This window comes from Vicugna pacos, chromosome 2, assembly GCF_048564905.1.
Source record: "Vicugna pacos chromosome 2, VicPac4, whole genome shotgun sequence".
NCBI lineage: Eukaryota > Metazoa > Chordata > Mammalia > Artiodactyla > Camelidae > Vicugna > Vicugna pacos.
The window spans coordinates 66,164,851-66,191,220 of record NC_132988.1 but is presented as its reverse complement, the minus strand read 5'-3'; the positions used below and the strand labels follow the sequence as shown (position 1 = coordinate 66,191,220).

General features: G+C 33.2%; 1 long non-coding RNA gene across 3 annotated transcripts in view; it reads right to left on the bottom strand.

Moving 5' to 3' along the window:
- Positions 1-622: 622 nt before the first annotated feature.
- LOC140686569 (uncharacterized) overlaps positions 623-26,370 on the bottom strand; it is a 464,075-nt gene continuing 438,327 nt past the window's right edge. For 2 of the 3 annotated variants that reach the window (XR_012060398.1, XR_012060399.1), the window contains one exon: positions 18,122-18,548. This is a non-coding gene — a long non-coding RNA (uncharacterized lncRNA). Of the gene's footprint in view, positions 1,633-18,121; positions 18,549-26,370 lie in introns of those variants that run through there. The other variant, XR_012060402.1, reaches the window with a different exon arrangement.

The following is a 26,370-nucleotide window of genomic DNA, read 5'->3' as shown; positions in this document are numbered from 1 at the left end:
GTCTAATAGAAGGGAAAGGAAAATAGAGAATTACCCATATTTCTTGGGAAATAAAATATAGCAAATAATATCTCTTAATAAGTCCAGGGTAAAGAGATTCAAAATCAAAGTTAAAGAAAACAAGATACCTTTTCTCTGCATGTTCTGTTTGAGATTCAAAGATTTGAGTAACAAATTCTGAAACATATCCTGAAAAGGGCCTTTCAGATTAAAAAGACCAACAAAAATTATCTGGTAACATGTAGTATGATAGTATAATAGAAACAGTTCTTCTAGGACTCTGAATTACTTTATTAATACTTAATTGTACACATGATGGACATACCATACAATGGGCAATGGCAGGAAATAATACAACTTATGTTAATACAGACATAGTCTCCCCTTAATTGCCTTATAGTATCAATTCTGTCATAATGGAACAAATGAATTAATCAAAATTCATTCAGAAAAGCATTTAACCATTATAAAGTTATTATTTTTATATTTTATTTTAACTTTTTCTTTTAAATACACACACAAAATTATTACAATGACCACTTGAGTATAATTTCTCAAACTGCATTATAATACATCTAAAAAGAAAGAAATTAAACTTGGCATATTTGAAAAATGACCAAACATTTCAAAGAAAACATAATAAGAGTTATATTTTAGCAGCCAAAGAGCTAGTCATCTCATATGTCAGAAGATGTATGAAAATACTTGTTTTCTATACAATCTAAAATATTCAGGCGATAATTATTAAATAGGTAATTTTGAAAAATACTGTTTTCACTAGACAGGAGTATATATATCTACAAATAATACTGTTTTGCACTACATGGGAACATGTATCTGCAAGGTAGACTCTGCTTAAACTAATTGCCGTAGAGTTAAGTATTGAAGGTTACTGGCATAATAGTGACTCAAAATATTAACATTCTAATCCCACAAAGCTCCACATTGGGAAATTATAGCTAGCTAATGAGCCAAATAAGTTATATGAATAATACTTTTATTGTGATTATGTGCAGAATGGATGAAGTAATGCAAACAATCATTCATTAAAGCCACTCTAACAGGTAGAGTTGCTAGGATTTTATTGGAGCAGAGCGAGTTAACTGGAGCAAAAGACAAAGGCGTGGCTATCTTGATTTCTACTTCTTTGACTTTGGTCCCCTTAAGAGAAACATTTTGAAAAATTATGTTTGGGTTACAATATAGGAAAAGTGTCTTAAAAATTAAAGTGAAATCTCAGTAATCTTTAAGTTAAACAACATATTCATATGTAAGCATACCAACATATTCACAAGAGCACTTACCCATTTATACATATTAAGATGATTTACATTTGTCCTAAGTATATTTTAGTGTCCCATGCTTCTTACAGTTCAGGCAGCAGATTTAAACAAACAAAAACAACAAAACTGAATCTGGCAGAGCTTTTTTGGATGAATTTGCCAAATGTTTAGAAATGTTCTATTATTTTTCATTCTAAATAGGTAAAAAGTCCAGAGACACAAGAACATGTTAATAATAAATATTTATTTATTGCAAAGTCCCTTACATGTAAAATGCTTTGTTTCTTTATGTTTCGTTTTGCTTCTTAGAAGGGAAAATGCTTCCTGGCTGGTTCTTGAATACATATTTCTATTAAAAGGAATAGGTCAAATAATGGTTATTTTTTTAATGATTAAAAACTATGGATTTATTTACTCCATGGTTATATCAATAGGGCAATAAACAATTCAGTTAGAAATGGTAATATAATATTTCATCCCTTCCTTTTATTGAATTTATTATAATTTTTAAATTTTTTGCTAATTTTGTGTCAGAGTTGAACATTTAAGACCATTAAATTGTCTCTTCTAATGTCTTATTGTCTACCACAAATAATTTTTAGGTAAGAAAAACCTTTTTAATGAGATAATATACATTATCCCATTTCATTATATATTGATATGTTTCAATAAAAATGTGGGATTCAATCCTTGTAACAATCCTTTTAACAATTCTTATTTCTTTTACAAGTCTTGTTTATTTCACAGAAGTTTCCTTAGGTTAAGTCTCATTTCTTAAGTCTAGGAATTTAATTCAGTCTCCCTACCTCAAAGGCAAAACACCTATGTCAAACCACGTCTCGATACTTTCAGTGTACTCTAGTCATTCCAGTATGTATCACATTCTGTGCTTTCAGACTCATCTCCATTTTTAGCATGGCAGACTTTTTCTTTACTTTCTTGGGGAAGATAGCTTTGTCAAGAGCAAAATAGAAGTTGTGATTCTAAAATAGGACTTTTAGGTGATTTCTTTTGCAAATGTTCATTCATTTGTAATGTCTAGGTTTTTATGACCAGTTCAATTTCTAGGGATGAGAGACTCCTGAGTTTCACAGGACTTCTTCCTACATTAATTACTTCTTCCTCTTTCTACTTTTAGTGCCACGTAATTCCTTCCAATGCTGCACATCCTTCCCTTGTTATGTATGTCTTTCTTACCTTGTAGACTGTAAATTCCTCAAGGGCAGAACTTGAGTATTAGTCATTATACTATTCACTCAGATTTGGCAAGCTTTATTATAGTTGTTTTTATGCATAGCAATAGTCTATAAATATCTTTCTTTAATGAAATTATATAAACTCTTGTTAATTTAGCTAAGTTGAAGTAAAGTAAAATTATTCTGTTGGTTTTAATTTATGGGTTCAGTTCTTAGCATTGGCATATTTAATGTCTTTTTGGTTTTCTCTTTCTGCATATGTGAGTGTATGTTTTTTCCTGTTCAGAATAAAGCAAACAGATAAGCTTTTTTTTTTTAATATGGCTAAATTATGTCATAAAGCACTTTCTTTGTCTTTTTTGGAAAATGCATATAAAACAAAAAAGTCTGATTCACTGAACATTTGGCTGGTTTGAAAAATAAATAAAAATCCAAGTCGATTTAAGTAAATTTTAATACCTTTTGAAATTCTGATTAGTCAACTGATGTTTCTGATTATCATGAGAATTTTCAAGGGGAATATAGTCTAGGGACTGTCATTCTAATGACTATTTAGATTTATTTATTGGATGAATATCATGTTACACATTCCTTTAACCTCTCCTGGTTGATTATTTTTAAAGAGCTATGAAAAAAGTGGCACAATATGTGTTGAAGTACATTTACTTTCACAGACCTAGATATTAAAATCCTCATGCTACTCCTCTTGAAATAAAAATATGACTTGATATACAAATCTCATTAGTGTAGGCATAAAGTTTCTATCAGATATTATAGAATCACTGTTAAACAATCTGAATTTAGATTGTATATAGACTTAATGGTTTCCAGATTAAGAATCTCTGAAAGATAAATTATCTTGGTACCTTGATGACTTGTTCTTCATGAGATTATCAATTAAAAAGCAAACCTTTTGAAACTAGTGTGTTACATTTAGTAAATAATTATTCTGCCATCCACAAGCTCTCATCAACTCCTAATGCCCATGAGAGAGGCCTCATAACTAAATAATAAAATCTGCAGTATCAGAGTAAGTCAATTTGTGGTCACATTTCTGGGAACAGAATTCACGTTGACTTCAAGGGTAGAAAATTTAGTTGTAATGCAACTGTCATAGGTAAGAGGTTATCTGCACAAGCAGTATTTAAGAAGTGGCCACCATCCTAAATTTCAAAAACTAAATTCTATCCTTGAATGGACATATGCAAACTCTATTGATTTCAGGCCATCGCCTGATTTTTTTTTTTTTTTAAGAAAAGTTGATATTTCTGTCATTACCAGCTGGAAAAAATAGGATGTTTGAATGAAATAAGCAGAGTAAGCTTAATTGCCTGTGTGTGTATTATATACATTCATTAATTAAATTTTCTCTACATTTTAGTAACTTATAAACAAACAAGATACTGAGATACACATATTTAAGTTTGAAAGGCAATTCTAGTTATAGAGGTATAAAATGTTATAGCTCCTTTGGGTCCTTTCAAACATTATTCAAATTTTATTTGCTAACAGATAATTATTTTAAATTCAGCTTTGTGGTTCCACTTCTGCTATTAAGCTGTGGATGGGAGTGTAGTTTTGTTTTGTTTTTTTGTTTTTTTGTTTTGGAATTGAATACTATTTATTTATTTACTTATTTTTATTGAAGTAGAATCAGTTTACAATGGTGTGTCAGTTTCTGGTGTACAGCATAATAGTTCAGTCATACATATATTCATCTTCATATTCTTTTTCATTATAGGTTACTACAACATATTGAATATAGTTCCCTGTGCTATGCAATATAAACTTGTTCTTTATTTTATATATAGTAGTTAGTATCTGCAAATCTCGGACTCTCAGAAATTTATCCCTTTTCAGCCCCTTCCCCCTCCCCCATAAGTTTGTCTTCTATGTCTGTGAGTCTGTTTCTGTTTTGTAAATAAGTTCAGTTGTCTTTTTTTTTTCAGATTCAGCACATAAGCAATGTCATATGGTAGTTTTCTTTCTCTTTTGGGCTTACTTCACTTAGAATGACAGTCTCGGGTCTATCCATGTTGCTACAAATGGCATTATTTTATTCTTTTTATGGCTGAGTAGTATTCCATTGTATAAATGTACCACAACTTCTTCATCCAGTCATCTGTCAATGGACATTTAGGTTGTTTCTATGTCTTGGTTATTATAAATAGTGCTGCTTTGAACATGGGGGTGCATGTATCTTTTTGAATTAAAATTCCATCTGGATATATGCCCAGGAGTGGAATTGCTTGATCATATGGGTAGTCTATTTTTAGTCTTTTGAGGAATCTCCATACTGTTTTCCGTAATGGCTGCACAAAACTACATTCCACCAACAGTGCAGGAGGGTTCCCATTTCTCCACACCCTCTCCAGCATTTATCATTTGTGGACTTTTTAATGATGGCCATTCTGAGTGGTGTGAGATGACACCTCCTTGTAGTTTTGATTTGCATTTCTCTGATCATTAGTAATATTGAACATTTTTTTTCATGTGCCTGTTGGCCATTTGCATGTCTTCATTGGAGAATTGCTTGTTTAGGTCTTCTGCCCAGTTTTGGATTGGTTTGTTTGTTTTTTATTATTAAGTTGTATGAGCTGTCTGTATAGTCTGAAATTAAGCCCCTGTCAATCTCATCTCTTGCAAATATTTTCTCCCAGTCTGTAGGTTGACTTTTGTTTTGCTTATGGTTTCCTTTACTGTGCAAATGCTAGGGCAGTCTACCCAGGCAACAGAAATAAAAGCAAAAGTAAACAAACAGGATTGTGGTCTTAAACTTATCTCTCCTTCCCCCATGATAATTGGTATGGGCCTAAACAGCAGCTTTGAGAAAGCTATAAATATAAGAACTGGTGACCTTGAATTTTTTTTTATCATATGTGTTCAACTGTAAAATTCTCTTTTCCAATTTTGATGTTATTGCTCCATCCACAGCAGTAGATAATGTGTCAAATTTGGTTTTTTCCCCTGGTTCAACTATAGAAATAGTGATCAATTTCTAAGAAGTAAACGCTGAGCTTTGGAACTTCACAAAGAGAGCTAGTGGGGAATGGAGAAGTCACTGTCAAAGTACTAATGTACCTTATACTTATCAGAAATATCCCATTCTCTCTCCCTTAATGTACACAATTTATAGAAAACCCTATGGCTTACATCATCAGAAAAATAAGCACTACATCTAGAATAAGACATAATGGAATACATAAATAAACATGTACTGAATTTACATTGGTACCTGGTTAAAAAAGTAATTTTAAAATCTCAGAATTTAATGTTCTTGATTTTAGCTAGAAATACTGATTTATACAAAGTAAATATACAAATAGCTAGTCCATTGTTAAATAGCTTTGTGGATTACTATATGATCCAAGTGATAAAAATAACTTTCAATTGTCACAAGTTTGTGATTTCTTATTTGGCTCAACCTACTCTAAATATGTAAAGCCTTACACTTCCTTTCAATAATAACGAAAGCATCAAGTACATATGCAAACGTACACAGATATGCAAGACCAAGTTCATGTATACACCTCTCTCAGACATACAGCTCTTTTCTTAAATGTTTAGCACTTTTCATAAAGTCCACTTTGTGTACAGCTAAGTGGTAGTAAAATGTGAAGGAGCAAGACACTTGACACTTTCTACCTTTGAATACAATGGCTCTTCCCTCACAAATTAATTTTAATATCTATGGATAGTTTGTCATGAATTGAAAAGTTTTGCATGAATACACACAATTAGATTTATATGCAAATCTTGGACTTCTTCTGGAATACTAAGAGATGTACTTTGAGATGAGAGATCAGAGAGGAATAAGAAATGAAACTCCAAAAACTCAAGTTGCTATATAACTGGGAAGTGGCTGTGAAATATTTTTTCTTTTTCTGCTCTTAACAGAATATGTATAAATTAGCATTCATTTTTAAAAACTTGGTATGATAGATATTCAGTGGGAAAAAAATCCCCCAGGAAAACTAGAAAAATGTGTTTTGGAAAATGCTTCCAAAAAGTGGCTAAAGTTTAGGAATCCTAGTTAAAATAGTAAAGATCACGTTCTTTTCTGGGTCTTCCCTCCCTGCTTCTTTCCAAATACTCTGCCACCATTGGAGGAAAAAGTGCAAATTCATGGCTCCCTCTGCAATTTTCTGCAGTGTGTACAATTATCTTTATTTTCATAAAGATAATAAATTGTTTAAGTCCCCTTCTCTATGCCTGTTCTGGTGGAACTACTTTTCTTGTCACAAAATAATCTAGACTATGATAGATCCTAGAAAGGCAGTGTTTTCTGCAGCACTGGACAGTCTAAAGCCTCTGTGGTACCTCTATGTGTGTTTCTGTGTGTTGGGGAAAAATGAATGAGAAGGGAAAGACGCATTTCTTTGAAGCCTTTGTGCTCTATGTTACTAGGGGCAACTCTAAGCAGTTAGAGAGAGAACTTCAAGGGCGTCACTTTAATTTATTTATTACATTAGGCTCATGCTTCTGTATTTCTGTAAATGCCTTTATGTGGTAACAAGAATCAAGTCCTTTCTATACATATAAATGCTGAACTTTATAAATTCAATAACATTTTAAGGAGGGGGAACAAAGCAAATCTAGTACTTGATAATTTGCTGAAAGAAAAGAAAAAGAAAAAAATATGCTCTACATTATCTTCAGTCATAGGAAAGGAAAGATAAATTAGTCACAAATTCAGATCAATAGAATGTCCACTGAAGAGTATTGTTAAATCTTCTGTAAATGACTAACTGGAGGATTTGAAACACAATTAATTGCCTATTGTAGATATTTCCTCATAGGAGTAATAGATGCCTGATCATCTGAGATTATATCTGCTTCATGCATACAAACTACATGAGGCAATGATGCCACAAAGGCTCCCAATATCATCAGTCACACGCAAAACAGATGGAAGCAGCAAAGGGAAAGGGGCTCAATACTAAATAGTAAACCCTCCGACTATGATTTTTTAAGGGTACTTAAAACTACTGCCTACATGAACAATAACTTGCTATAGAAACAGGAAAGAGAAACTCCTAAGATAATGTAAAAAGTGAAATCTTTTAAATATTCTTTTGGGGGGCGCGAGTGGTTAAGTGAAATATTTGATATCTTCCACATGGCAACAATATCATCTCCCACTTCTAATAACTGCATTTCTCCATTCTTCTATGTTATTATCTCCTTTTCTTAAATTCTTGTTTTTCCAGATGAAAATCAGCCCAAAACTTGATCATATAAAATTATTTTTCCAGTTCTAGTTTTAGTATCTACCATGAAGCTAAATTGTGTTTCCAAATTGGGAGTCCAGAAAATTTGGCCTATTCAATGTGGATAGTGCTAGAAATATAATTATTTGTTTTATTTCTTTCATTCAATGAACATTTTTAAAGACCCTAACATGCAAGGCAGTTTGTTTTATGTGCTATGAAAATACAAAGATGAATTAGTCAGAGATGATGCCCTTAAAGGTATTCCCACTGTAGTAGGGAAGACAGACCAATTTATAAAACTTAAGTGTGGATTCTAATATGTGAGCCTTAAGATTTAGAGATATATCATGATTATTAATGATTTTCCTAATTTTTGATAAAAATAGTGTGGGTCAAAAATGGCAGATGCAAACAAACTAGGAGGTCTGAAAGTAAAAATACCCATAGCTGTACAATGAATTTGTATAAAGGCAGGTAATGCCAATATTTTAAAGAGACATCTTTCAGTAGAGATCTGAGAAGAGTAATAGAGACAAGCAAATTCAATTCTGTATGTGGTTAATATATTCATGAGGTAATAGCTAAACCAAAACTAGAAATTGAAGGTCATAGACTCTAGTCCAGTGTTCTGTGCATTATGGAAATACACACTTTACTTACCAAAAACTGTACTTTCTACTTGATAGAAGACAAATAAGTGAAAAGTGGAGCATATTAAAGAACAAGTTATAATTATATTTCAAAGAGTATTTATAACTCTATTACCCAGATACCACTGTATTTTAAAATACTGCTTTCTGGAAGTTAAAGTGATTTGTATATTTATATATACAATGTATATATTTATATTTATTCCATGGTGAAAAAGAAGAGATGAGAGAAAATCATGATAAAAGTTTAGAATAGAGGGGAGGGTATAGCTCAAGTGGTAGAGCGCATGCTTAGCATGCATGAGTTCCTGGGTTCAATCCCCAGTACCTCCTCCAAATATAAATAAACCTAATAACTTTTGTTTTATGAGGGTAAGTATAGAATAGAGGGTAAGGAAAATAATTATAAAATATGTTCTAAAAAGAGTGAATTAGATTAGCTGGGATAGAGGAGAGGTATTAAAGATAGATTTTGTAAATCAAGAAACTATATTAATCATTACTCCTATTTTAGATGGCAATATTATCTAATTTATAGTTAATACTGTGTTTCTGACATATCCTTGTATTACCTGTATTGTATTTATTGATATATTTTTGTCAACTGACTTAAACATATTTTAATTATGTCCTAACTGAAAACCTTTAACACTTGCCATGAATCCATAACTTTAAAAGAAAATAAACTAGTTAAATTAAAATGAACATTAAAGTAGATAAAATAGAAATTGTATCTCTATTCTTTCAACACCAGTTATCTTTGATTTTGTATGTCATTAGACAGTGCAAAACTTTTCAAACTACCTTTGATAGGCTTGGGTACTGATCTTTAAAACTAAATGAAACTTTGTGTCTCTTAAAAATAACAATGTGAAGAAAATTCCAAAATACCTATTTTTCCAAATATATAAAGTAATTTGTCTGAATACTGTTTTCTAAAGTACAGGTAAAAGGGTCTTTTCTCTAAACTGCTACTACCTGGTTTGTGACAATACTTACAAAAATCTCTCTAATGAATTTTAAGTGCTTCCTTACAATGCTTTCAGTATTTTCAGAAAATATTAAAGAGGAATCCATAAGTTGTTCAGACAAGAAATGTTTAATTATTGCTTAGTTAGAATAAATAAATGAGTTTCTCCTAAACCTTAGTTATATTTTTAGTCATATATATAATTTGGTCATTTAGAGAGTTTACTGTGTACCACAAACATTTAAATTTTCTAACAATTCTACAAATTTGGTACTAGTACCAGCTACTTTAAAGCTGAGGAAATTGAGGTTCAAAAGGTGAAATTAAAAAGTAGATTTTTTGGTACAAGGCATTTTCCTTGAACCCTGAGTTCTGGGACCTCAAAGGGAATGGAACCAGAGCTTGAAGTTCATTAGGTCCTGGCTCCCCGCACAGAGTGGTTGCAGATCTTTATTCTAACATGAATGTGAGGTTGAAGACTTCCTGAGACATGCTGGCCTCATATTGAGGGGCGAGCTGCTGAGGTAGGAACCATGCGATGGCTTTAAAGCTTTACTAGGATCTAACACACATCACTTCCATTCACATTTCATGGATCCATGCAAGTCAGGTATCCTATATCAGTAGATTAGAACGACTAGCAAGGGAACTGGTCAAAGGGGGCCAGTCAGATAGGGCTAAGAAAGGGCAGTAAATGTTCTGAATAAGAAATACATGTACACACCCCTGGTTCCAAACAAGAACAAAAAGTAAAGTTGAAAATACAATATAAGTGCTTTATTTTTATTAAGCAATTGAATCTTTACTTTAGTAAATGAGTACTATTTTAAAACAGACACTTACACACATAGCAAAAGTTATCATTGGACATAAATACTTACTTCTGGAAGAATCATTTTTTGTGTAATGATAGTTGAAAAGTTTTGTGGAAAAAAAAATATGGTGTTTCCACTTGCAATCTATTCTGAAAATGAATACTTAAAAGTTGAAATCAGCCAGAAGTAGAGCTACTTCAGCAGGATCACTTGTCAATATAACTTTTGAAGATACTTCTAGTTTGACTCTGAGAGCTTTAACTAGAATATATATTTAAGAATAATTTTAATTTTTAAATTAGCATCTGAATGAATTTATTAATCTTGTTCCCTCAGTATGTTCATATTTAAAAGCCATCATGATATTTTGCACTTGTTAAATTATTCTTTATGGAGAGTTTGAATTTATCTTTTTAAATGAAGGGTGTTTTCTTCTTTTTCTGTTGATTTTTAATGTTACCTCTGAAACTGCTTTATCTAATTTATGGAGCTTTTATTCAGTTTAATAAGAGTGATTAATGTTTTTCCTCATAGTTAAAAATAGGAATATTTGAGAAACTAGACTACTGTGTACACAAAATTTAACTCAACTCAAAATGGGTTAAAGACTTGAATGTAAGATCTGACACCATAAAATTCCTAGAAGAAAACATAGGCAGTGAGCTCCTTGACATCAGTCTTAGTGATGTTCTTGCAGATCTGCCTGCAAAGGCAAGAGAAACAAAAGCAAAAAGAAATGGGACTAAATCAAACTAAAAAGCTTCTGCACAGTGAAGAAAACCATCATAAAAACAAAAAAACAACCTACTGAATGAGAAAAGATATTTGCAAATCATGTATCCAATAAGGAGTGAGGATCCAAAATATATAATGAACTCTTACAACTCAACAACAAAACAACTCAATTAAAAATGATTAGAGAATATGAATAAGCATTTTCCCAAAGAAAATATACAGATAGCCAACAGGCACATGGAAAGATGTTCAACATCACTAATTATTAGGAAAAGGCAAAGAAAACCACAATGAAATATTACCTCACACTTGTCAGAATGGCAAATGTTGAAAAGATTAAAAAAAACAAATGTTCAAGAAGATACGGAGAAAAGAGAACTGTTGTACACTGTTTGTAAATGGGGACTGTAAATCAGTATAGCTACTATAGAAAACAATACGGAGATTCCTCAAACAATTAAAATAGAACTATTACCCAGCATTTTACTTCCAGGCATATTTCTAAAAAATATGAAAACACTAATTCAAAAAGATATATGCACCCCTGTGTTCACTGCAGCATTATTTACGATATCCATGTTACGAAAATGAAGTGAAGTGTCTACAGATAGATGAATGGATAAAGAAGATGTTGCATACATATACCATGAAATATTACTCAGCCATAAAAAAGAATGAAATCTTGCAACATTTGCAACAATGCATCCACATTTGCAACAATGTGGATGGAACTTGAATTTATTATGCTATGTGAAAAAATAGATATAGGAAGACAAACACCATATGATTTTTCATATATGAAATCTAAAAAAACCAAAACAGAACAAACAAAACAAAGTCATAGATACAGAGGGGAAGAAGGGAGGTAGATGTGAAATGAGTGAATGGCACCAACTCTATAGACTTCTGGTGATCACTTTACAGTATATGCAGATGTTGAACTATAATGCTGTATACCCTTAACTTATGATAATAAAAAAAAAGATTCTGAGGTACCTAGTCTGGGTGAAGGGCTAAATCATCATAGCATTATCAATAGAAGTAAATCAATAAATAGATAAATAAGTAGAAAGAACGATACTGGTTGTGGGCTTTTTCAACATCCTCATGAGAACCATTACCTTATATATTTTGTACATTAGTGCGTGAGGAAGAGTCAGGGCCCATGTCTTATCTCTTGTGTTCACTACCGTATGCCCAGGTCTGGAACAGTGCATGGCACACAGGAAATACTTCATGTGCTTGCAAATGCTTGAATGTGTGAATAAATATAATGTAAAAGTTAAAAAAAGAGAATATTTGATTGTCACGTAAACACAGAATAGTCAATTATCTTTATTTTTAAAACTATTAAAGGTAAAGTCTTTTGATATTAAAAAGGCACACAGTCTTCAATTAGTCTCAATATGTATAGAATATCTTTTTTCTCTGTTTTTAGGTACGTTTTCCCTCTCCTCTAACTTCAATGAATACTATAATTCAGAGTGAAAGTAAAACCATTTTTTGATATAATTCCATAGAATCTTTCAACATTCTATCTCTGTGGGTAAATTCAGGAAATGGCTGCAACTCAGAATTTGGTCAAAAACTTTGTCTAGGTATTCTTGCCAACTTATTTTAAAATAAGATAAATGGATTGATAAACACTGATATGGAAGTACAGACCAGGGATGTTTAACCAAATGAAATGGAACAGAGGAAGGATGAACATCAGATGTGTAAGAAAAGATTCCAGAATTGAGGAGGAAGGTGTTAGGTTTCAGAAATGGGATTTTCAGCAAAGGAAACTGTGCAATAGTGGGATGACAGGTTGGCTCACTTTTGGTCATGCAAGTAGTCTAAAAGAGCCTGAGGTTATGAGGGCACAATCCCGTGGAACTCTGTCACAAGGATCAGGAATTGGGATACTATTTTATGGCTGAAAGAAAGCCACTCTAAGAATTTCGAGTATGGGTTACTTTCTGGAAATAGCATTCTGGCAACAACCTTGAAAATGCTACAAGGAATAAGGATACTGGTTAGGAGACTCTTGAAATAATCTGGGCACAAGATCTGATAGCCAGATGTAAGGCATTTAGAGTGAGAGAGGATATAACAGAGCAAGAAAAGTTAACAAAAACTCATGTGTCACTGAAAAAAGTTAGGAGACTGCATTAATGCAAGAGAGAATATCCACATTCATAATTATAATGCTCAAATATGCTCATAATTATAAGAACTCATGAAATAATTGAAACATGGAACAGACAGCCTTGCTCTTAAAAGCCATTTCAAGTGATCTTCAAGAGGAAATGGTTTTCAAATGACCATTTGGTATATTAAAAGGTTAAACAGTCAATATAACAGTAAATTAATTTTTAAAAATATCTTTTGAAAAACGATTAAATCAATACTATTTATTCATGGAAATTCTTACATATTTATCCCAGTGAATTGCCAACTTTTGGATTATATGCCTTATTAGTGAAAAGTTTTAAATATTCTATTCCAATATATGTTTATTAACTTCAATTAGCTGTATACATACAACACCAAACTAATAAATACTTATATTGTAAAAATACATTAAACATAGTTAAGTTAATGAGGTGAGGCCTATGTACATAAAATATTTAATGATACTTTTATTATAATATTTCTGTTGTGAGCAAATGATTGTTTCATGATTTTTGAAAATTTGGATTTATCCTTTTAGGGATCTTTTGCAAAGTCCATTTTTTAATATAATATTTTTACTGATAATCATAGTTTAAGAAAGAAAATTACCTTACAAAAATGACATGGAAAAAGAGGCACCTTAAATTAAATGCACTTATTAAATCATTATGATGATTTTTCAATCTCATTGTCCAATTATATACAGATTTTTGCTGAAATACACATAGAAAATGTCTATTTTCCCTGACCCTGGAGTTCTTACAAACTAAGATATTGCATTATTTTTATATTTTTACCAAATAAATTTAAAAGCACTGAAATTTTTACTTTAGAAGCTTTGTAGCTTCTAAATCTTATTTCAGTGTTTTGAAATTATCACATATAGGTGGCACATAATCATTTTTGGTAACAGAATCATCTAAAGATGAAAAAATTTGTAAGCATCTATTTTTAAAATTAGTCTCTCCATAGAAAAACTTTCCTTTGGATAGTAGTTACCTTCTCCCCTAATATTAAAATGCCACCTTTATATTGAAATGACAGATTAACTGTCTATTCTTTTTGAATATAACTGCTTGGTAGCAAACTGCTGACTTATAACAGAAAAGGTCAGCAAATTTGAAATACTTACTTATCTCTTTGTAAAATGGAAAAAAAAATGAGTGGGAGAATGGAAACTGTGAGTCCTCTTTAAACTCAATCCATTACATTACAGATGACCTTAGAATTTACTATTTAAAAATACTGTTTCCAAAAAATATTTAACCATATTAGAGGCATCTTACACATAAAGAGTGCAATATATTGTAAATTTCTGCTATGGAAAGACTGAGTCCATCATTATCAAACCTTTATAATTACACAGCCTTCCTTTAGGAATCCTTTCCCATCAGAAGTGAGAAGTGACTGACAGAAATGTGGACCTGGGGAGGGCATCAGTGTCACTCCATTCATTGACTGTTAGTAAAGCATAATTACTTTCTTATTTTTGGTCAAATATAAGTAGGTATTACATTATTTCTTTTTCTCATTTAATCATATTTCCACACAAGAAGATTTCAAATCAAGGATCAGAAAACATTTAGTCACTAACTAAAAGCCCTCATTGTTCTGCTAGTGACATGGGTGATATAGAAATCTCTGGTTCTATCAGAAACTACAGTCACATGTGGGATTCCTAAACTTTTGTGTGTACCGTGTATCCCTTTGCTGTCAGGTAAAGATTGCATGCCCCTTTTAAAATAATGTTTTTAATTGAAAATAACAAAATGCATGCAATTATAAAGGAAAGTAGTTATATTGAAAATTAGCTATAAAAATTTAAAAATCAAAACAGAGTAATATATCTGCTTTTTTATGAGTGTATTAACCAACAAGATCTAGTGGTGGTTTCAATAGCAACTGAAATTTTTTAATGATAAATGCAAATACACTTTCATGAATAGTCTGTAATTTATATTGATTACAAATTCATAAGCATTAATACTACTATAGTCTATTATCCATGTTTATAATGCAGGGCAATGTTAATTTTCAGTTAAAGGTTAGTGAAAACATAAATATAAGCAGTATTTTCCCATCCTGATTCATGGACTGCCTGACTTCTATTCATAGATTCTGGGTTAAACCCCTCTAACAGAAAACTCATCAGGTGAGAATATCAAAGATGTAACATTCTGGGTTTAGTGACAACTAGTCATGCCACAAAAATTAGGTAGAAAAGAATAAGTGTAAAAAGGCAAAGTGTTTCATTTTTACAAAATAAGTAGAATTGTAGTTTCTCCCAACTTCAATAGCTTTTGCTCATGTTTAGATGGCGATATGGATGGACAGAACATGGAAAGACATGTTTTAAACATCAACTACTTTCCTTCTCTCTTGGTTCTTCTGTTTTCTCTCATAGCCATCTACCTTTATTTCAAGGAATAAGAATTTCTGAGTCATCTTTACACACACACACACACACACAAATGGAAGAGGTTTACAAATACCTAAGCTTTTAGGGAATCAAAGGCAATTCAGGATATAACCAATATGTCCTGAAATTAAGTCTTAATGGGTAGCAAAGAAATACCTACGAGATTATTGGACAAGAAAGACTTGACCAAATCATGCCAGTGGTAATTTGGGTGGACGACTAAAACTATGTCTCAATGGATAGCCAAGGACCAGCTGGGTCCCACATCCCCTTCTGCAAAACAGACATACCTGAATCCTGCTCTGTACTACTGCTACTGTTCCTCACAGAATTATAAAATTAAAAGATAATGTCAAATGGAAGCCAAGCCAAGCCCTCCACTGTAGAAGCCTCTGGAAGTTTGGAGCATGGGGCCTGTTTCTCCCCACCAAGACAAACCTGAATTTTGTCACAGTGCACTCAAACATGTGCAGAGACCAGGGTCTGCAGAGTCAGCTGGGGCCACAATGCCCACACCTGCTCAGTAACAGGAGCCTATCATGCACCTAGGAAGCTGAACAGTTACTCCTCCTTGTCTAACTGGTGTGAACAGAGGAGAGTGATCCAGAAGTTAAAGGAGAAAAGTTGGGGCCTTTTCTCACCCTTAAGCACATATGGAATAAGGTCTAGAATTCATAGTTCCATCTATACCATTTTAGAATCTATGAATTAATACACTGACTTTGTGTGTAGTTTTGCAGAATATATAGCAGGTTTGGATTGCTGACTCTCTTACCCTTCCTCTTAGATAATCACTATTTGACATTAAAAAAAATCCTTAATGTAATAAGCACATGACAGTACTAAATTTAAAAATGCATAATAAGTTTTTCTTTGAAGCCTTCTATTGTGATTACATATTTGGCAGAAATATTTGCTGGAATGGAAAGGGAGCATGCACTTAAAACCTGATTTGGTGAAATAATCAGAAAGAAAAGAAGGTAAAAGAATAGATGAAAAGCTCTTTAGTGAAGGCCTTACATGTTTTACTTCTATCCTATTTACATATTTGGTTTTCTTTTTTATCTCTGTAAGGGAATTTTCCTTGTTGAAATATGTTACACTGTTCTTTGGATCCTGAAACTGCTGCTGAAGTCAGATGACAACCATTTGCAGTTCCTGGCACCCCAATCCCCTGCTGTCAGGATTGTAAACGATGCTACTTTTCAACAAAGCAGTGATCCAGTGAGGGGATTAGAGGCATGAATTTTAACTGACAAAATATGAGTTTGAAGTTAACAAGAGGCTTTTTCAGTGGCTATGTTCAGAGAATACTGTTGCTAGCAAGATTAGAAGTGCAGCTGTTGCTTTTATTTGTCACTGTAAGTGGAAATCACCAAATACCTCATCAGCTAGGTTTGAAGACCTAATGGGATAGTCAAGTGTGAATGAGTTTGTTCTGTCTGTCTATATTGGCTTCCACCTGATCAGAGCATGCTTTTACTCTCAAGAATAACTGAATAATTGTTGCTGGGGGAGGGGGGAAGGACTTACCACTATGACTAACAGAGAGCCTTTATATCATCTAAATTGGATCTGCTGTGACAATCCGTTATTCACCACACCACTATATATATGCTGAATTTAAGCATAAAGTTAATGTATGGTTGTAAGCAGCAAGCTCTCCCCTCTCTCTCATAGTTTTCATCAGGCAGATGTTTCTTCAAGTTTTTGATGAAATTAAATATGTATGTATTTTTAACAAATCACTCAATTTTTTTCTTTTTTTTGGTTGAGATTTAATTTGATTCCTTTACGTAATCTTTGTGCCAAGGAGGGAAGTTTTCTTCTGCCAAGGCCACACTGGTCTCCTAACTCCAGGAACTGTGTGAGCCAAGCAGATAAGTGAGAGAAGAGATTGGCCTTGTATCAGTATGAGGGGTGGTGCCCTCAGGGCCTGGCCTGTGGTTTGGAGATGATCAACAAAGAAGCAAGTATACATCAGGATTGAAAGGTTAGTCAGGGTTCCAGCTGGAATTGGCTCCCTTTATTTTAGTTGAAGAAATTCTATTTCTTTTGAAATGTACTATTTTTATTAATGCACACATTCATTTAGTGTTTATGAAATTGTTCCTTGTGGATGCTGGATTCTTTTTGTAACAATTTTGATCCCATAACATGGTTGCTCAATGGAAAAGGTGGTACTTATTACTTAAATGATACACTGACTGAGAATTAGGTGCTTAGTAGTTGTTTTTGCATCATCTAATGACATGATTTGTATCATATCTTTAGTGTTGCAACTAAGCAACAGAGAACCATAGGCTGCTGTGTGATTTTCCAACTGCAATGAAAAGTTTAACAAATACTCAGCTGTCACCCATAGTACTTCTTAGTATGTCCAGTTAAATCCTACTCATTCTTAAGATAACAGTTCAATGAGATTTTTATATCTAAACTTAGGCACCTTTGGTCATTTCCACTGCCTAGAACTTTGATAGTTAATTGCTTACCTAAGTAAAAAAAAAAATAACATTAGTCTATACCTCTGTCCAATTGAATGAAGAAGCTATTTCTTCTGTTTTCCCTCACTTTTTAGTAGAATGCATGATATATGGTAAGGATTCAATAAATATATAGATTTATTAACTAAAATAGTGAATTTATTAACATTGCTTCTCAGGAAGCTTATATCATAGTGGGGAAAAAGGTAAAACACTAATGTAAACATAATTCAATACACAATGAAAAAAATAAGCACATGCTGTTACGGGAAAACAGTAGTGAAATTCAGAACTCAGTTTGGTGACTTCTAGAAAAGGCTTTGAATAGAAAACCTGTCTTGAACATATTCCATCCTCTCCAGCTACCTCATACATCCTTGCTGTATCCGTCAGATTGTCTCTGGCACATAAACATATTCATTTTCTTTCTCATCTTAAAACAACTATCCCAAGCACCACTCCGAAACTTACTTAATTTGGATATAAAAGTAAGATCTCTTCCACTGGGATGGGAGGAAAGATGAAAGGAATGATCTTACATAAAAGTAAATTGTGTGGAAAGGAAGTGAGTTGCGACAGTTTCTACATTATCTTTTCTTCTCCGATGGAATGTAGTCAAGTTTATCCCTGAAAGTGAAGAGAGGGAGGTTTAGAAAAACACTAAAGATTTGCAGCATTTTCTGAGCAGAACGTGACAAAAGATTACTGCGTTATATGGAACAATTTTCAAGATGAACTCTAGACCAAACTGGATGTGAGTATTCTGTGCTTTTTACTAGCACTACTCCATCCAAATGCCTACGTGATTTTTTTTTCTCCAGAAATGCTATTCATTTTTTAAAAAAAATTATTGTATTGGATAAAATCTTTAAAACGATTTAAACAGTCGGAGAAATTTGTTTTAACTTCACTGAGAATTGTGTGGAGTTTAATATGGCATTTGCAGTTTGTACAGAAATTTTATCTTTTATTTTGATATACTTAATCCCTTCCAGGCATCATTTAACAAGTTTTTTTTTCAAAGCATAAGTGGCTGTAATAGGTAATTACGCATTATTGAATGCTTTCTAGTGCTTACTGATATTATTATACTTTTCCCATAATTCATGAATAGATTGAGCTATGTAAATAAAACTTGAATATTGAATCGTCCTTCTCTTTCTAGGTTGAAACAAACCTAATTGACCATGGTCTGTGTTCATCACTGTTTGATTTGTTTAACAGTGGTCTTTTGTGGAATTTTTCCATTTGTATTTGTAATATAGGTCTAAATTTTGTTTTTTTAATATTTTGTTTCCTCTTAGTATTCTTTATCTATTTGGTTGATTTAAGCTTAGTTTCAACCTATCCCTAACCCAATGAATTGAATGCTGACCTCATTAATTGCATTTGGAATGACTTTTGCTATAATTTACCTGTAAGACCACTAGGATTTTTTTTTGATGTTTATTATTGATAAAGTTTTTCATTTCTTCAGGGCAATCAGTCTCTATTCTTACCTCTTGCTGAGAGAGTTGTATTAATTTCCAGTTGCTTCCAAGGGGGTAAAAACTATTTTGTAACTATTATCAAAAGCATTTATCCAAAGTTATAGTAATCTACTTTAGATGATGTATTCTCTTTGAATTTGTGGCTTATTACCTTTATCATTTGCAGTGTCATATATGTATGTTTTTCCTTTGTGTTCTTCATCTGCCAAAATTGGATTGTGGGGTTATCCTTATATTTTCAAAGAAAATGTATAAATCCAATATCTGATAATTCTATTGGTGTTTTCCAAGCTAGTTTATTTTTCCTGTTGTCATTATTTAAAAATATCTTTTTCCAAAATACTTGAGTGGAAGGTTTAGTTTATTTGTAGTCAGTGTAACTGAAGACTATGAAAATTTCTCAGAATACTGCTTAATCTGCATTTTAAAAAAATTTAAGTCTGTAAATAACTGGAAATTGATACTTCCACTTCTGTGATCTAATGGTTATTTTGTTCTTTGGAAAAATCTGTTTATTTTAAAATTAGTTTTGCTAATAACAAGTTTTATCACACTGGTGTTAGATGAATCCAGTGAATTAGATTTGTACTTACGTAAGTAAAGGTGTGTACGTAAGCATGGGGAAGGGGGAGGCAGCTAATCAATTTTGATAATATATGTGTTTGAGAGAAATATTCATCTTTACAGGGTAAGTATATGTTGCCATTCATATCATATTTCTTGTTTTGTGTCTGTCTAGTGAACTGGAAGTTTTATTTCTTTATTTTCATTCCACTGCTGGTTGTAAGAATGAACACCATTTCTATTTCAATATTAATATATAAAGATTCAACTATAGATGTGCTTACATCTACTCCTATACAAAAAGAAAACATCTTTACTGTATTTTAACTTTCCTGCCACCATAGGAAAGTTATTTCTGGTATTATTGTTAACATTGTGCCATTTTGATTTTGCTTTCTTTGAGAATTATATTGTATATCACAGATTACTTATCAAACATTATATAGGTATAAAAATATTGTCAAAAGCTATAGTATTTATTATAATTTAAAATATTGTTTACACCCTTGCCTGCTTAGAATACAATAACCTATTCAACCTTTATGACAAACCTATAAGCCAAATACTATTAACTCCTTTCTTTAAATATAAAGAAGTAAGGAAAAGAGAAGTACAGTAAATGGCCAGGGTAACACAGTTGGTATGAGATAGAACTGGAATTTGAGTGGGTGGGGATACCTCTTTACCAAAAGTCCTGTTACACATCTTGCTACCGTGTATCACAGCTTAGTATTTTCATATAGATTCTAAAGGTCTTGTTTGCTCACTTATTTTTCCTGTATATTAAATCTATCAAGAAATGCACGTTTGACCATAGCTTCTAAAAAGGCATAAACTAAAAAATTTTACATTGAGACACAGATGCAGAAAAAGGGAGATTGCTAAGTATTTACAAATTCAGTTCCAAACCCTAGATATCGGGCTTGTTTGTCCTGGTCTGCTGAAAGGCAGATTTCTGCTTAGTGCCATTATAAAATGTCTTTGTATGCTAATTGAGAGAGAAAAAATAACAAGCTTCCATTTAATAGTCTTTCTCTGAACTGGTAAATATTTCTCTCCAAAATGTGGCTAAATACCCTTCAACTTGGATGTGCCTTAAAGAAGTCAGTGAGGAGACAGGTATTTACCCACTTGCACCCTTATCCAGCTATATACCTTACATCTATGACTATTAGCTACTTTGAAAGTAAACTAACTTTAATGCAGCATGTTACCAAACTTATATTGTGGTCATCCTCAAACTGACCACAGTCTTTGTGGCTACCTATATCAGTTTTATTCTGGTTCAGTTTTCTTAAAGTTGGAATGCTTCCTGAAGTAGTCTGTTTTAGAGAAGTTGTATGGGTGTCATATATTCTGTGATGTGGCAAGTTTAGAAATGTCTTTCTTTCATCTTTACACGTGAAACATATAAATAGGGTTTACCACACTTATTCTTGTATCTTCAATAGCTTATATTGTGGGAAGGAAATGGCAGACTCTTTTCCTTTAGCTATTTTTTTTCTGTTTACAAGCTTATAAAATGCTCACTGTATTCTTAAATTCAGAAATTTCAGAAATATAAACAGATTATTTAGATGTGGATCTTTCAAAAAAGCCTCCCTTGGCCTAAGTGAGCTGCTTTGGTTGCCAGTGGGCTGCTATAAACTCTGTGTAGTGTATTGGAAAGGAACTGGCTAATGAAGCTAGATAACCAGGAGAGTAGCCTGGTTATCTCTAGGCTCCAGTTCCCTCCAAGCACCTGCACAAGCATGGACAGTGGTAAGATCAGTGTTGCACTTTTTTTTCAGGCTCTATCTGGCTCAGATAAGAATCTGATGATTCTGGCCTGAAGGTGGTGCCCTTTTGAGTTTTGATAATATAATTATGTTTTAATGTGAAAAGAGATGATCCTACAAAATATCTATCTGTCCCCTATATAGGCCTCACTTCAGCTACCATATGTACCCTCCTTCTAATATTGCTCAAAAGTAAGTCTTTCTTCATTTTATAAGGATTAAAGGAGTAATACAAGATGAGGATATTACACTCATTAATATATATGCACCTAATATAGGAGCACTTAAGTATATAAAACAACTACTAACAGAGATAAAGGAGGATATTGATGGGAATACAATCATAGTCAAGAGCTTTTAACACTGCGTTAACATCACTAGAGAGATCTTCCAGACAGAAAATAAATAAGGCAACAGAGAAATTAAATAATACAATAGAAAAATTAGATTTGGCAGATATTTTCAGAGCATTACACCCCCCCCAAAATAGGATATACATTGGTTTCAAGTGCAGATGGAACATTTTCTAAGATTGATCATATACTTGGGCACAAAAGAAGCCTCAACAATTTTTAGAAGAGAAATTATCTCAAGCATCTTTAGTGACCACAATGCCATGAAACTAGAAATCAACTACAGAGAAACAAAGGAGAAAAAAAGGAAAGCATGTAGATTAAACAACATGCTATTAAAAAATAGTGGTCAATATGAAATCAAAGTTGAAATGAAAAAAAAATACCTTAAGACAAAAGAAAATGAAACCACTACCACACAAAATTTATGGGACACAACAAAGGCAGTGCTAAGAGGGAAGTTTATAGCGATACAGGCCTTCCTCAAAAAAGAAGAACAATCTCAAACAATCTAACCCACCAGCTTAAAGAATTAGAAAAAGAAGAGCAAAAAAACCCAAAAGGCAGCAGAAGGAAGGAAATAATAAAGATCAGGGAGGAAATAAACAAAATAGAGAGTGAAAAACCATAGAAAATATCAATCAAATCAAAAGCTGATTTTTTGAAAAAGTAAATGAAATCAACAAACCTCTGGCCAAACTCACAAAGAAGAAAAAAAGAGAGAGCACAAATAAGCAAAATAAGAAGGGAAAATGGAGAAATTACAACAAATAAAATAGAAATACAGAATATCACACGAGAGTATTATGAAAAACTATATGGAACCAAAATGGATAACCTAGAGGAGATGGACAAATTTCTGGAAAAATAATTGTCCACCAGAGAAGAAACTGACCACTTGAACAAACCGATCACTAGAAATTAAATCAAATTAGCAATAAAAAACCTCCCTACAAATAAAACTCAAGGGCCGATGGCTTCACCGGGGAATTCTATCCAAACATACAAAGAAGAACTCATTCCAGTCCTTCTCAAACTCTTCCAGACGATTGAAAAGGAGGGAATACTCCCAAACTCATTCTATGAAACCACCATCACCCTGATACCAAAACCAGGCAAAGACACTACCAAAAAAGAGAATTATAGGCCAACATCACTGATGAACATACATGCAAAAATCCTCACCAAAATATTAGCAAACAGAATCCAACAGCACATAAAAAAGATTATACATCATGACCAAGTGCAGTTCATCCCAGAGACACAAGGGTGGTTCAACATATGCAAATCAATCAATGCAATACATCACATCAACAAGAGAAAGGACAAAAAACACATGATCATCTCAATAGATGCAGAAAAACATTTGATAAAATTCAACACCCATTTATGATAAAAACTCTCACCAAAGTGGGTATAGAGGGAATGTATCTCAACATAATAAAAGCTATATATGGCAAACCTACAGCCAGCACAGTGCTCAACAGTGAAAAACTCAAAAGCTTCCCACTAAAATCTGGGACAAGACAAGGCCACTCTCACCACTCCTATTTAACATAGTCTTGGAAGTCCTAGCCACAGCAATCAGGCAAGAGAGAGAAATAAAAGGGATCCAAATTGGAAAAGAAGAGGTAAAAAGTCACTATATGCCAACGACATGTTACTATATATAGAAAACCCTAAAAGGTCCACACAAAAACTACTAGAGCTGATCGAAGAATTCAGCAAGGTAGCAGGTTACAAGATTAACGTTCAAAAATCAGTTGCATTTCTTTACACTAACGATGAATCAACAGAAAAAGAAAGTAAAGAAACAATCCCCTTTAAATAGCACCCAAAGTAATAAAATACCTAGGAATAAATCTAACCAAGGAGGTGAAAGGATTATACACAGAAAACTATAAACCACTGATGAAGGAAATTAAATAAGACTTTAAAAAATGGAAAGATATCCCATGCTCCTGGATTGGAAGAATCAATATTGTTAAAATGGTCACACTGCCCAAGGCACTCTACAGCTTTAATGCAATCCCTATCCAATTACCCAGGACATATTTCACAGAACTAGAACACATCATAATAAAATTAATATGGAACCTTCAAAGACCTAGAATTGCCAAAGCATTACTGAAGAGAAAGAAAGAGGCTGGAGGAATAACTCTCCCAGACTTCAGACAATACTATAGAGCTACAGTCATCAAGACAGCATGGTATTGGTACAAAAACAGACATATAGACCAATGGAACAGAATAGTGAGCCCAGAAATGAACCCAGAAACTTTTGGCCAACTAATCTTCGACAAAGGAGGCAAGAATATACAATGGAGTAAAGACAGTCTCTTCAACAAATGGTGCTGGGAAAACTGGGCAGCAGCATGTAAAGCAGTGAAGCTAGAACACTCCCTTACACCATATACAAATATCAACTCAAAATGGATCAAAGACATAAGACATAAGACAAGATACAATAAACCTCCTAGAAAAAAATATAGGCAAAACGTGTGACATACATCTCATAAATGTTCTCCTAGAACAGTCTACTCAAGCAATAGAAATAAAAGCAAGAATAAACAAATGGGACCTAATGAAACTTACAAGCTTCTGCACAGCAAAGGAAACCAGAAGGAAAACAAAACCAACCTACAGAATGGGAAAAAATTTTTACAAATGAAACCGACAAAGGCTTGATCTCCAGAATACATAAGCAGCTCATACGACTTAATAAGGAACAACCAAACAACCCAATCCAAAAATGGGCAGAAGACCTAAACAAGCAATTCTCCAAGGAACACATACAAATGATCAATAGGCACATGAAAGAATGCTCAATATCACTAATTATCAGAGAAATGCAAATCAAAACTACAATGAGGTATCACCTCACACCAGTCAGAATGGCCATCATTCATAAATCCACAAATGACAAGTGCTGGAGAGGCTGTGGAGAAAAGGGAACCCTCCTTCACTGCTGGTGGGAATCCAGTTTGGTGCAGCCCCTGTGGAAAACAGTATGGAGATTCCTCAAAAGACTAAGAATAGACTTACTGTATGACCCAGGAATCCCTCTCCTGGTCATATATCCAGAAGGAACCCTACTTCAGGATGACACCTGCACCCCAAGGTTCATAGCAGCACTATTTACAATAGCCAAAACACGGAGACAGCCTAAATGTCCATCAATGGATGACTGGATAAAGAAGAAGTGGTATATTTATACAATGGAATACTACTCAGCCATAAATACCGACAACATAACGCCATTTGCAGCAACATGGATGCTCCTAGAGAATGTCATTCTAAGTGAAGTAAGCCAGAAAGAGAAAGAAAAATACCATATGAGATCGCTCATATGTGGAATCTAAAAAGAAACAAACAAACAAACTAAGCATCAGAAACAGACTCATAGACATAGAATACAAACTTGTGGTTGCCAAGAGGGCAGGTGGTGGGAAGGGATAGACTGGGATTTCAAAATGTAGAATAGATAAACAAGATTATACTGTATAGCACAGGGAAATATATATGATCTTATGGTAGCTCACAGAGAAAAAAATGTGACAATGAATATATATGTTTATTTATAACTGAAAAATTGTGCTCTACACTGGAATTTGACACATTGTAAAATGATTATAAATCAATAAAAATGTTAAAAATAAGTCTTTAAATTTAAACACATAGTGAAAAGCTTTCATTAAAAATGAGGTCACTTTTGTTTCAGTGTACCTTGAACTGAGTCAATGTTACCAAAGATCTCATGCTGGGGGATACATTAAGGGCGACATGTACAAATCAGGCCAAGGCTAAATTAATTAGTTTTTTAAAGGGAATGATGTAATACAGGATATTGTTTACATAGTAGGAAGTCCAAAGGGCATAAAGGGGATGCTGAGTTTACCCAGAGATTATTAACTGCAGGAAGAGGCTACCACCCTTAGGACTGGGAAGCCAAAGCGAAGAGGGGGACTTGCCAGAACCTAGGAGCTTAAAGAATGGATCCTGTAAGGCAGTGCTTAAACCTATGGAGAGGAGTATCATGTGTCTGACATGTAGGCCTATGACGAAGGGGCACCCACAACTGTAGTTCCAGCTGCCAAGGTCACAATGCTGCTGGTCCCTCTGAGGGACCTCTTTGTGGCTAGTGAGATAAGATCCAAAAGACAAGCTGGCTGCTCTCTTTTGATGACACTCACTGTCTGGAATAAATGACTCCCTTCCTGCATTTAGTTTCAGTCTCCCAAGCTTCCCTTGGCAGAAATTAACA